A 15,131-nucleotide genomic window follows, 5' to 3' on the forward strand; every position below is an offset into this window, starting at 1 on the left:
ACAAGATGATGCAGGACTTAATCTGAGTGCGGGGCAGTCTGAGCGACTGGGTCCTCAGAGGAGGAAGAGGAAGAGGAGGAGGAAGAGGAGAGGAAAGGAAAGCGAGGGTCCACAGAGCTGCAGCATCACCGGACTGCGCGAGAGCAGCATCTGACCCGGAGAGGCCACGTCCCGAACAGAGGCTTACACGGTCAGCAACCTCCCTGCACGTCACTCTGCTCACTCTGCTCACCACTAACTCACTATCCCAGATTAAAACCTGCCGGGCGGGGGAGAGAGAGGGGGCACGAGCGAGTGACACAGAGAGAAACAGAGAGAGAGAGACAGAGAGAGAGAGAGAGAGATGGGGATGGGTTTATATGCTGTATATGAATGGCTGATAAGAGGTAAAAGGGTGAAGAAGAGAAACGGGGAGACCAGTTAAAGGTTGGAGGGGGTCCAGATGTGGCAGAAGGGGGCGGACGAAGGGCCGCGAGTGGAATTAACCAAATCTGGATTAGATTATCATAAATCCCTTAATTTCCTTTTAATTCAAACACTAATCATTAAAAGGCTGTTTTCCAGCCAGCTGTCACTGCTCACTTCTCTCCAGCTGCAACGCAACAGCTCCCGTGCACACACACACACACACACACATATACACACACACGCACGCACACACACAAACATTTAGACACACATACAACAGGAGTGTATCATATCATATCATACAAAATAATAATATCATTAGAATTTTATTATACTACTTTTATGTTACATTACTTATCTTACATTTTTATTATTAATAATAACAATTGTGTTATAAATTATAAATTTTTAAAGCTACAGTACTCGTACAGAGCATGTAAAAGAGTACTTTTAAAGCAGCTGAATGTAAATACATTTCTGTGTGGAATTCTGTGTTTTTTTTAGTTGTTTTTTTGTTGTTTGTTGTATTTGTTTGGCCATGAAATGCTGTGAAAATGTAGAGAACAAGTGAACCTACTGAAAAAACTACCAGACCACTCTGTTTTTAGAACTAATATACTGTATAAGATGTAAAAATGTTTATTGAAAAAGTTATTTTTTCATCTCTTGGCTCAGGAAAACTATTACTTTCCATTTAAAAGAATAATTGTAGGGACTGATGCTTTAATAAAATATTTTTCAGCTTTTTGTAATATTGTCAAGAATATCACTTTTGCAAAATACCCCCTAAAAATCGCAGTGTTATTTTAGGGCCTTTTCGCCCCCCTTTAATATACAGAGGCGGCACCCAGAGCTCCGGACAGACCGCAGCAAGTGGCGGGACAAGCAGCATCTTAAATAATCAATGCGTTTCCATGGCAACAGTGTCCCTGGATGCTGCGTCCATCTCTCGGGACGGGACGACAGAGGCTCCAGCCCCCCCACAACCCCCTCCCCCGCTCTGAGCCGAGTGTGTAGTTAGCATAACCGTTCCCTGGACAGAGCGGCTGTGTCACATTCAGCACGGCTCTAAACCCAGCCTGCCCTGAAGCTCCGGCGCAGCGGCCAGGTGGGCGAGACTGTCCAGAAATATTGGGACACGTGCTCATTTACACTTATATAAAAAGGTGTGAACAGTTTAACAGCATTTAAAACAGAGCTGTCACAATACATTATTCAGATTAATAAAAATGTAATTTGTGTACAATACATTTTTTAATACTGAAAATCAAGTGCCTGTATATCTGCTTGATTTTAATGTGTTAACCCTTTATTGCATTACATATATTTTTAAAGGATAAAACAAATCACAATACTCTTTTTGGAGATTTTTTCTTTGGTAAACGTATCTGATTTTTTAAATATTTTGAAAGCAAGTTGATTATTTGAATTACCACTGCTTTATCATGGTGACCTTAACGAAAGTGAACTACATAATGTTGAACATCAACAAAGAATATTTTTTTACAACAAGAATGCAAGAATACAAACAGCCAAATATAATTCTTTACATATACTTGTACGCCTTTATGTATTGGACACAGATATGCCTTGCAACAATAAATAAATACATAAAAATAAGGTATGGTATGGAATGGATTGGTCTTATTGCCAAAAGATGCTTTATTGTCTGAGGAATATTCTGATTATTCTGTATTTACCTCTTACATTTCACTTTATCTGATATATCTCAACCCACTCTTTTAAAACACAGAGCTAATATTGTTGTACCATTAAACAGACAGGACTGCTATTAGTTTTCAAAGCATTAAATGGATTGGCACAATCATATATTCCAGATATTACAGACTGTCTATCTCTATATGTTCTATATGTTCCTTAAGTATCAAGCACTGCAAGTCTTAATGCTTGAAGTAACGAAAGTTAATAAAAAAAGAAGTTGGTGAAGATGCACTATTTGTTTTTATGGGATTTAAGACGAGCATCATCAGTAAACGGTTTCAAAAAGCAGATAAAACATATTTCTATAAACTTTGTTTCAATAATTGATTATACTGTAGGTTTCTTTTAATATTGTATAGCTACAACCTTTTGTAATATTACATTATTTTATTTTATTTGCTCTTTTTGCAGTTTTACATTGCATTTCTATATAACCTTTTGTTTATTATCATTATTATTATCTTAATTGTTCATCTTAATTTTGTTGTTTCTACTGTTTCTTGTGTAAAATGTACTGGTGGTGTTCTAATGACCTGTCTGTATGTACAGCAGTTTGAACTGCACTTTAATTTATGAAATTAAATATATGATGTATTATTATTTATTATAGTGTTATGTAGCTTCATAAACATGAGAATATTTGCAGTAAATTGTGACGTGTATTGTTTCTGTAATGAAGGCGGTGTTAGGAGACGCTGCTGAACACTGAGGGGATGATCACACTGTGCTTTCTGTCCTCCTGGTTATAAGAAGGCGAGCTGTGCCAGAGGAATGATCCATTTGGTGCATGAGTAATTCACATGCTTCATGAGCTGCAGCCCAGGGCAGCACCAGTGGGCACAGAGAGGGGTTTGGCCGAGGCCGTGTGGGGAGTTTTATGCTGAGTAGGGGAGAGAGAAAGAGCGAGAGAGAGAGAGAGAAAGAGAGAGAAAGAGGAAGAGAGGGAGAAATGGAAAGTCAGAGGCGCTCCTGTGAGACGGTCGCTCTGCCTGCTTTCATTGGGCTCTCATATAAGCCACGCTGCAATCCAATCAATAGAGACCCAATTACCATGCACCCAACATCCCATTCACTTGGCGGAGGCGTGGGCGCGGAGACGGGATGCCAGGAGAAAGGAAAAGAGAGACAGCAGTACACGGTAAGAGAGACAGAGGTGCATGTTGGGAAGGAGAAGGGAATATCTGATAAGACAGTGCTTTTCTTCTCCAAGGACACAACAGGGTGAAATCTGCTTCTGCACGGAAATTCGCAGGATTTCAACTAGACATCCAAGGTGCGTTACGTGTGTGTATTCCCATCAATACACCTTACACTTCTTACACTATTTAAGTCATGAAATAGTGGTAAAAAAAATGCAGTCAATTTTAAGGATACTTACAATATTGGGGTGAATTTACTTAAATCAACCAAAGAAAAATAGTGCTTTGCTTACACACCAGAATAGAAATGGAAAAATAAATCGACAATGGATCAGTTTCAAGCTATTTTCAGACGATTTCAAAACATGCAACTAGAGATCACTCAGCCAAGTACAGTGAAAACACTAACACAGAACACTAACTGGATATCCCTCTAAAGAGTACATCACTCAGCCAAGTACTGTACAGTGAGTATCAGTTTAACAGAGCTAACAAACACCACTAACTAGGTGCAGACCACATTTAACCAAAACGAAAAAATACAGCTGCAGCAACAGTTGGAAAACTAAAGAAATTTCATTCAAAATAATGGAACTTTTTAAGTGTTAAATAAGCATGCTTGCTGTTAAGCTCCAGTTTGACAGTGTTTTAAATGTGGTTGATTCTGAAGAATAAATTATATTTTGAGAGACAACACAGAACATCAAAGAAGCCCAAACATAATAATGCATTAGCAGGTTTGCCTATAATTATCAATGTGGCATCCAGTCATGTCTTTGATTGGTGAATGGCAATGGACCAATCATGCTAAAAGACGATTGGGAATCAGAATTGGCCCTAAAAACATTGATTGATCCATCATTACTCCAGAATCTACAACAATACAGACTCAACCACGGTTAATATAACAAAACATAAATAAACTAACAAAATAAATGCTATTGTACAATCCATAAAAATTATATGAAGACTATAAAGACTATAAAACTATAGACTTATAGGCTAACTCTGGCATTTGCACGTGGCTAGACCATGTGCTTCTGTTTATGTTTACGTTTGTCATGTCATGTCACTGCCAAGCCCCTCTAAGCCCCGCCCCTCAGCTGATATTAAATAAGTACATATTAAACAGACACTTAAGTCTCTCTATATTAGAGTTCTGTATCTGACCCTTGTTTTGTTTTCCTGATTCTGACTCTGCTTGTGATGATTTACCTGTCTGCCTGTGTTTGACCCCTCTCTGCTTTAATAATGATGATGAGCTTCGGATTAACCACAATAAAGTCCCTGTGAACACGCAGCCTGCTGCTCCACTCCGTTACACTCTACTACAATATCCATATAATACTCAAAACCTCATGATTTACTGATATTAATCTGAGTTTAGAAACTGTGACAACTGGAACAGACAGGCATGTGGGCAAAGACCTGACTGATTGTAGAATATTTCAAATTAAATATAAAAATAAAATCTTAGAGCTACAGTAGATATCAGCTTGGGTTGGACAATAAAGGGCAGATATTGATATATACAGCTCTGGAAAAAAAAATGAGACCACTTAAAATTGATGAGTTTCTTTGATTTTACCAAATTGAAAACCTCTGGAATATAATCAAGAGGAAGATGGATGATCACAAGCCATCAAACCAAACTGAATTGAACTGCTTGAATTTTTGCACCAGGAGTAAAGGCATAAAGTTATCCAAAAGCAGTGTGTAAGACCGGTGGAGGAGAACATGATGCCAAGATGCATAAAAACTGTGATTAAAAACCAGAGTTATTCCACCAAATATTGATTTCTGAACTCTTAAAACTTTATGAATATGAACTTGTTTTCTTTGCATTATTTGAGGTCTGAAAGCTCTGCATCTTTTTTGTTATTTCAGCCATTTCTCATTTTCTGCAAATAAATGCTCTAAATGACAATATTTTTATTTTGAATTTGGGAGAAATGTTGTCTGTAGTTTATAAGATAAAACCACAATGTTTATTTCACTCAAACATATACCTATAAATAGCAAAATGAAGTGGTCTCTCTTAACATATATATATATATATATATATATATATATATATATATATATATATTCACATCACAGTGAACATTCTTTATCTTAAACAACATAATCTGGTTCAGTTTGCTGAGTCAGTGAAATACAAGAAACTTACTGTCTGATACTGGTACTGTCAGTTCGTTACAGCAGGTTTGTTACATATTATTTATATACAAATTCTATACATATTATATATAATTTCCTTCTAACAATACTTCTCAAGAACTGTCAGAATGAACAGACAAGCAGAAATCACATCCATACTTAATACCTGAGACCCCACACATACACACACACACACATACACACACACACACATTCCACAGGTCAGTGCCCCTCTATTCCTCAGCTTTCAATGGACATGCAAAAGTCATGGGATACGATATTAGTTCCTGTTCCATGAATTGTGGCATGTCAGTGTATATAGTCTTATAAATAGTTAAATATGTGAAACATAGTAATAACTTGTGAAAAGGGGCTTAGAAAAGTGTTCTTCAATCCTGGGCCTCCACACCCCTGTCCAGCACATTATAGAGGATTCCCTGCTTTCACACACACTGAAAGGGCTTGTTAATGAGCTGATTAGTTGGTTCAGGTGTTTTGGGAGAAGGGAAATTATATAAATTCCAAATAATGTAAAGAAAAGTATTCAAAATATTCATAAAGTTTTAAGATTTCAAAAATCTATATTTGTTGGAATAACCCTGGTTTTTAATCACAGATTTCTCCTCCACCAGTCTTAGACGATGCTTTTGGATAACATTATGCCACTCTTACTCTTAATTATATTTCAGAAGTTTTTAATTTGGTAAAATCAAAGAAACTTAAAACTTAAACCAGGAATAAAAACATCAGTTTAGAACAACGTCCTGGTTTATTACCAGGTCACAGTGCCTCTGACTTATCGCCGCTGTCTAATGAAAAACATGTATCTCACAGGAGAGGGATAAAACCTTCTTTTTGTTGGAGTCAATGTAAAAAATGTGTAGTTAAACATTAACAATCCACTTAATAATAGTGTAACTATATATAAACTGATATAGGTTATGTAATTGCATGTGTCAGTATCACTTTTGACTTATTTTAATAGAGCAACATGTGTGTGTGTGAATTTTTACAGGTAATAGTGCATTTAAAATAAAAGTGTACATTTATATTTATCCTACATCATTTGTGTGGTATGTAATAAACATGTGTACATTACTGCAGTTACATAACCTGTACAACATTGTGTAATTGGTTTGTAACAAAGTGTACTTCACCAATAGTCACACTCTTAATATATAGATTGTTAATTTGTTTTTACAGTTATTAGATACACTTTATAAAGTGGGACCAAAATAGTTTATTTTAGGTCGTTTTGGTGTATTTCTCTTGGTCCATTTATCAAGACATTTGGGCACAGTGTAAAGGACAGTTTGGGTTTTTTAAAAATCTACAGATATGGAGATACCTGTTTTTCATTGGAGAGCAATAGTATATCTATTCTACAGTTACACAAAAAATAACAGTAAAATGTGAATGAATGATTAAATTCTGAATCACAGTAAATGATGAGACTGTTTAATCCAGCAGTGGCAGTGTTTTTTCTCCGCTCTGTGTGTTTGTATGTGTGTGTGTAATGTCACTGAAGTGCGCTCTGGCTTAGCCTTCTGTTTGGTCATGGTGAGCAGCTTCAAATGAGCCTGTGAGAGGTCATCAGTCTGACCTTCAGCGCTACACACTCCGCCACCGTGAAATAATGTTATTAAGTATATCAGCCACAGCGGCGAGCGCTCAGAGCCAGGCTGCTCAGGCATGTGTGGTCTAATGATGTCCCTGTGAGGTACAGTACATGTCTGCGCCGTATAAACGCCGGCCGCTTGACGCCGGCAGGACGTTTGCCAGGAACGGCCTGGCCTGGGAGAGGAGGGCACGTCAGCGGCGCTACCCGGATAATAATTCACTCTCCCAGCCCTGAGTGATCAGACCGCTGCCAGGTTATGTGAAGCGCTGCAGCTGCAGCAGCAGTGCTGTAATCATCTCCATCATTACAGCAGGGAAACAGCCTCTGTCACCACTCCCCTAATACAACATCAAGCTGCTTCTGCTGTCAGCACCATCACACCGAGCACAAGCACAAGCAGCTGCACAATGACGTGATGAATTACTGCAGACTGAACAGAGAACTGTGCAAATAAATAATTTCACATTTTATTAATAACCTGTTCCTGAGAGGTTGACAAAATGATTAATACCTGTTTTTTTGGGTCTGATACCTGTATTTACATTTAAAGGAGATATATTACACAAAATTCACTTTTTAAGTGATTTTTTATTTCCACTTGGGACTCAACTGCCCCTATAATAAATCTATCCATCCGTTTTCTGTCAATCATATGCTTCTATATGAGCTGTTTAGATGCCCTTCCCTAATTGTGATGTCACAATAAGAAAACCTGCATAGAACCACCCTGGCTTCACCCGTCAACATCCACCAGAGCCCCACCCATTAGAATAACTAATCCACCCTTTGGTTCTTTTTGGTTGAAAACCTCAGACAGTACACAGCAGGATTAGCGAGAAGACTTCTTCTGAGGGAGGGATCTGTACCTACTGTCCATCGCAAGTCAGCAGATAGAGAGGGAGCTCAGCTATCTAGCACTAAAGTGTGGTAAACGCTCAGCATAAACATGTGGCCTGTGGGTGTGGCCTGCAACAGATTATTTTGCATAAAAGTGACAGAGCCCTTGAATGGCTCATTCTGAAACTGGCATTTATGTGAGAGTGATTTTGTGTAAAGAACTTTATGAACATGTTTTAAATAGCCCATAGAGCTATTCTAACTTGTTTAAAAAAAGATATATAATCTAACTGTATTTATTTGGTAGTCCAGACCGCTAAAGCCAAATCCGATTCAATGCCAAGAGCAGGACAAGTGTCAGAGTTCTTACACCTTGAGCAAGGCGTGTCGTGATGCTTATTGCTATCTTACATCCTGCCAACAGTTTATTTTCACACCCTCCACCTGCTTCCACCTTGTTTAAATAGCAACGATGCTTGTGAATATATCCACAGCGATGGGTGTCGTGGTCTGTAAATGAGGTGTGTGTGAATGTTTCTGGTGTATTGCTATCTTGGCAACAGAAAACACAAGTGCTCCACCGACTGAATACAACCTAAACAGACATCAACAGTCAGAAGTTCACAAACACCCCGCTCGTTACACACACATGCACACAAGCAGTGCACAAACCCAACTTTTACATTAACAACATCAGAATACAAAATAATACTCTTCTGAGAAGTGCAAAAACACTGTGCTGTTAAAATAGCAATCTGCCAAAGTTAAAGCGCATCTGGCTCTTAAAGATAATGGTAAGTGACGCGCTGGTTGGTTTATTGCACAGTACACCCAAAACACATCCATGATTAATTAAGATGAAGAATTAGCACATGCCTTTATCCTCTTTCGAGCCGCACAACGTGTACTTTTCCTGTCGTTACGATAGCAAAGACACACTGATATGTCCTAAATCAAGTTGCAGGGTGCACAGTTGATGGTTCGCCTATAGATTAATAAAATAAGACCAATTTACATTAGATGGATGGATGGATGGGTGGGTGGATGGGTGGGTGGGTGGGTGGATGGGTGGGTGGGTGGGTGGATGGATGGATGGATGGATGGATGGATGGATGGATGGATGGATAGATAGATAGATAGATAGATAGATAGATAGATAGATAGATAGATAGATAGATAGATAGATAGATAAATACTTTATTTATCCAGAAGGAAATTTAGGAATTATTAATAAGTGGTATGAACACACAGATCTCAGTTTTACACCTTAATATGGAAACCTTTTGCATTTTATTTCTGTATACTAACAACTAGGGGTGGGCGATATGGCTCTAAAATAATATCACGATATTTCAGGGTATTTTTGCGATAACGATATACTTGGCGATATAAGAAAACAAAAATATTTAATTTATTTCATGAATATAGTATAAGAGTATAACAGCATAATCATAATGTGGCAAAATAAATAATATAGCATAAAATAATATAATGCAGCAAAAAATATTGCAGAATATTTAGTGCATGCATATAAACTGCAAACTAAAACAATTATACAATAAATACACCTAAAGCTTCACAATAAATAATAGACTACTTTTAAGACAGAACAGCCCTATTATCACGATATGGATTTTTAATATCACGATATTTCTGTATCACGATATATTGTATACGATATAATATTGCCCACCCCTACTAACACAATTCAACACAATTCAAATTAATTAAACCATTAAATTAGTCTATAGAAAAACAGCCATTAGTAGCAGCCCTATAATATTGGTAAATGTATGTTAGAATACGGTAGATAACTCTAGCTTTAATAATAAAGGCTCTCTGTGAGCAGTGCCTGCTGCTTTTCAGCTGGTTGCTACCCCGTGTTGCTAAGATAACAGAAGTGTCTGCTGAGATGTGCTGTTCTAGCTGACAGGGAACAGAAGATCTCACACTTTATTTTTTTCCTGTGGTGTTATTTCGCTGTTGTGAGAAATGAGCAACAATATATGCGTTTCATTTTCATTTCATATCAGCAATTTTCACATTTCATTTCCTCACTTTTTCTCAGTGCAGACGAGCAGCCTGTGATGATCAGCTGACCTTGTTTTGACAGTTTCTTTGTTGTGACCCTGATAAGCGTTATTTATCTAGTAGGCAAACTAGAGAGGAGAGTGTTTACAGTAAAACAACAGAGTCAGCGGTGCGTTCTATAAAAAAACCTTTCTGGGAAACAGTTTCAGACACCTGAAGGCAGTTTATATTAGTGATGAGACAATATATCAATATTCCAATATATCGTATTGCTTCAATCGCACTGCATTAACACCCGGTGTTGAATAAACTCCTTAAGATTCACTCCTCAATTCAACTTACTAAAGCTAAAACTGCTTCCTTACTCCAAAATGCATAATTCCTGGTATTTACCCTAGTATTATATAGTAAAGAATCTGAAATGCAGCACAGGTAGCAAAAGTACATTGAAATTACATTCATTTTTCAACCCCTAATGCACTAAAACAAAGTTGATCGCTGAAATTATTTATTTATTTGTGAACATCACGCACTTTTTAAGTTGGTTCAACACTGATTCAGTATTAATATTTTTATATGTATTGTTTGTATTAATCCTAAACTACTTACATTAAATATTTATAAAAGTTACTTTATTTCAGAAATTCAGTTCAAGATGTGAAACTCATATATTATATAGCTGTATTACACACAGAGTGATCTATTTTAAGTATTCTATTTTAATATATGAATAAATGTTGATGATGAATAAATGTTGAATCAATGGAGAAATCTGTAATGTTTTGACTCTCATTTTGTATAAATTGATAATAATGCAGCAAAATAAATAATTTAACATAAAAATAAAGTAATGTAGCAAAAAAATGACCAAAATACTAAAGTGTTGTATATTTAGTGCATGCATATAAACTGCAAACAATAACAGTTAAACAATAAATATAAAATGAATACCCTTAAAGCATTATCATAGTAAATAGCAAAGCAAATACAATATATATATATATATATATATATATATATATATATAAATGTATATCACTATTTTCACAATATGGATTTTTTAATCCATCCAGTCATGATATTACTATGTAATGTATGATAAAATATGGCACAACCCTGCCCTAGCCTGAGGGTCATCACAACTCGGTACAGAGGGCACAGAAAGAACCGAAGCTCACACAGACACCTCTCACTCTGCATAAAGCACAGAATAAACCGGCCCCTTCCTGCTTTCCACTCCTCCATCTCTCTCCTCTCTCCTCTTCTGGAGACACGAGTGAGGGATCAGGTCTCCATCCCTCCACTCCAGCTCGCCCACACAGCTCCATTCACTCCGCGCGCCTGCGCTCCGTTTGGCTGACAAATTGGTGTAGGTGTAGAAAGTGATGAAGAATTACAGTAAGTAGGACAACAGCGACGGCAACAACGGCGCAGAACCCAGAGCTGTGCCACTACTTTCCTCTACACAATTATGAATATATTCATGAGGACGCTTATCCATATGCTGGCGTATTTACTGCCAAAAGGCCGTGAAGAAAGGCTTTGTTTTAAACGTTTGTATCACTTCAGGGATTGCCAAAACAATCTGCCTCCCACAGAGGGGCCAGATTTGCAATCTCTCACACACACCTCAGGACGGAGAGCCGAGCGTCAGAGCACGAGCCCACAGTGCGTAATCTCCACTGAGATCAGAGCGAGCATCACCGAGACGCACGCCCGTATCACATCCGCAGATCTGAGAACACGCTCACCCGCCATTTTCACACCGTCATCATCATCATTCTCATAATCATCATCATCATCATCACAGAGGAAGAGCAGTGGCTGTGTGGTAATAGAGCTGCACCTAACAAATGATTACTTTCTTTATATATTTATATTAGTGGTGTCAATCAATTAAAAAGTCTGTGATTAACTGAGATTAATCACACTTGTTCTTCTTAAAACGCAAGTTTTTATAGTGGATATTTAATTGTGAATAAAAGGATGAATGTAAAAAATGTAAAATGCAATTATATTTATATTTGTGGTGTAAATTAAAATACTGGTTTATACTTAAATGTATGAGGGGAGATAAAGCTGTAACGTGGGGCGCTGGAATAAAGAATGCATGATGAATTGGATAAAGAATTTCTGAATTAGAACTTCTATGATCCGGATCAGTTTGTTCATTTATCAGTTTTTTTACTTGGAATGTGTCTCCCTCTGTTTGGTTTGGTTTCACACAGGCATAAACCTAAACGCACAAATGAGCACCAATAAACCACGCAAGCACATCGTCTCCTCTGATTGGTCAGAGCTGTTTGTCACGGGAGCAAGAAAGTAAAGATAGTGGGAAGATTCTGTGTTCCAGAGTGTATATCTGTGCAGTGTGAATCTGCTTTAACACAAAAAGAAGAAACATTAGACGTTATGCATTTAAGCAAAGCGTTTTTAAAGGGATGTGCAGCAGGCATGTCGAGTCATGTAGCTGTGAGCAGTGAGCGCTGCACAGACCACGCTCGGAGTGTAAACAGCATGGAGCAGCAGAGAGCGTTTGTTGATGGCAGTATATTATCTGGCTAATATATCAGATTAAACTGCACCTTATCCGCAGTTTGGCCTAAATAAAAAGAAGCATATTTGACAGCTGGGTCGGATCGAGACCAGATCTCCAACTGATGATTCATGTCGCCTTGCTATGAGCACACTGGCCAATATTCAACCTTAACCACAAGATACCAGCTCACAAGGTGTGTGCATTTCCAAGCCACCTGCAAGAGGTAACACTTCATCATCAAATTATGTACTGCTGTCCCATGACTTCTGGCATATCAGTATATCAGTAGACAACACAACACAACATCTGTAGACTATAGATATTTTGTTTTGTCTGATATCAAAAACTGATATACTGAATAATTCTGATATCACTGCGCATTATAAGAAATATATTTTTTTATTTCTAAAAAAAAAAAAATAATAATAATAATAAAGCTGTGTATAACCAGCCCTGTGTCAGATGCCATTCAGAATACCAGATCCAGCTAAGATTTTACTACAATAACTCTCAGCACCTCAGGTAATTACATAAATGGCTCTCGCTCATTAATCCATATCCTCTAAGGACAGTCTGACGGGAGAGGACTCAGCAGATGTGAAATTGTGTTTGTACGTGATAAGTAATCACCTAGAAGTGAGAGGAACTTTAGGAATGATGTGCAATTCTGTCAAGAGATGAAAAATAGATATTACGCAATTTTCACCGTACTATATCACAGAGAATGTATCAGCGGTGGTCACCTGTGAATATGATCAAAACTCTCCTCTAGGTGCAGCAGTCTCTGAAGCAGAGAACAAATTACACACATCTAGCACTGTCCCAAATAGGCATGTAGCATCTAGTAAAATGATTTAAGCAATAATACATTCGAGGTTCGTGCTATAATGTGTAATATTAGCACCACCGCAGGCAATAATGCACATTGAGTGTATTATTGTGACTATATACCACAGCTCCATTATCACTGTTTATTGAAATATTTTAAGTTAAAGAGGACGAGAAAATATGATCTGATTGGTTATAAAGTCTCCGCCAGTTATTGTTGCTAGGTTACCTGTATGTGGCGGAGTAATACATAGAGAGCTTTGGTTACAGGACCTTACCGGCTGATAATGGCCCTAATAGAACACCTCTCAGCCAATCACATTGCAGGGTCGGTATAGTATAATATATTTTTTAAGAATTTGTCTCCTTGTTAATTCATTCTAAATGATCTTACAGGATTTATTATTACACATTTTTTATGTAACTTTATATGAAAAGACTGCAAACTTTATGTCTATATGTCACATATAAATTTTAAATCTTGACTGGCTATTTATCTATTGTGTTGCTTTGTAACCTACAGTTTGGAACCCCTTAAAATGTTCTATATTCCTGCATGAATATGACCTAAAACTTCTTTAGATCAGACCTATGCTTCATGAAACCATGATTTTTTATTATTTCATGGAATTCTGAAGGAAAATGTTAGGACATCTGTCCAACAACTGAATTTCAAGAGTAAGTGGGTCATGCAGCAGGACAACGACCCTAAGTTGTTCTACCAAAAAATGGGTAAAGAAGTTGCACAAACCAGCCAAGTCAGGCAAAGTCCTGACCTAGTCCCAGTAGAAGTGTTGTGGAAGTGAGCAGTAAATGTGAGGAACCACCAACATCCCAGAGTTAAAGCTGTTCTGTACGGGGAAATGGGCTAAATTTCCTCTAAACATTTAGTTGAAGTTATTGCTGAAATTAGGGAAAATCACACCAGATACTGAAAGCAAAGGTTCATAGGTTCATTTTGTCACTCACCAATATGTAATACTGGATCATTTTCTCAATGAATAAGTGACCAAGTAAACTATGTTTGCCTATAATTAGTTTAACTGGGTTTTCTTTATCTACTATAAGGACCTGTGTTAAATCTGATGATGTTTTAGGTCTTATTTATGCTAATTTGTTCAAGCACCACTGTATAGCAAAGAAAGGTTATAAAAGCAGCCATAACTCCCAGGAAATAAGGAAATAAGGCCAGGAAATCAACTATAACAGTTGGTCTACAGTGAGTCAAATCTCTCTGTATCACAAGTGATAAAATGAAAATATCATTTTGGGTAGAAGAACAAACCTGAAGCCCCTTCTCTTAAAATATACTATGAGTGTGATAAATCATCCTATAAACACATATCAGAGTGAAGGACTGCTACAACAGAAGCAGCTTTAACTCTTAACTCCAGCCCAAAGTCCTTCTGAATAATAATCACAACCCAAGAGCATCTTTTATTTTTTTTCGACAATATATATATATATCGTGATATTAAACAATGCAGGGCCCATGACGTCACCAGCCCTGCCTCCACCTGCACGCTGTCTCGCGTCCAGACCGATCAAGAGCCGAGTCAGCGTTGAGCTCTCAAAACCCAAGGAAAACAACAGTAATCACCCCTTTAATCAGGCATTTAAAAGTCTTTTTAAAAGGTAAAGAAGAGCATTTGTTTTTCTGGGATTAAAATTGTGAATTCAGCTGTAACTGGAAATATCTGCACTGTAAAACTGTGCTGGACTGAGATGCACAGCTTTCTACACGTGTGTTTACAAGCACGTGCCCAACCATGTGGATGGTTGGGCACGTGCTTCTCAGGCAGGCGTGCTTCTCAGGCAGCAGCAGCCTGTCACTCACACAGACACA

General features: G+C 37.6%; 1 protein-coding gene across 8 annotated transcripts in view; it reads right to left on the minus strand.

The window, feature by feature from the left end:
* The window catches only part of dlg3 (discs, large homolog 3 (Drosophila)), a 171,051-nt gene that overhangs the window by 86,432 nt on the left and 69,488 nt on the right, over nt 1-15,131 (minus strand). The window lies entirely within an intron of this gene.

This window comes from Astyanax mexicanus, chromosome 10 (genome assembly GCF_023375975.1).
Source record: "Astyanax mexicanus isolate ESR-SI-001 chromosome 10, AstMex3_surface, whole genome shotgun sequence".
Classification (NCBI taxonomy): domain Eukaryota; kingdom Metazoa; phylum Chordata; class Actinopteri; order Characiformes; family Acestrorhamphidae; genus Astyanax; species Astyanax mexicanus.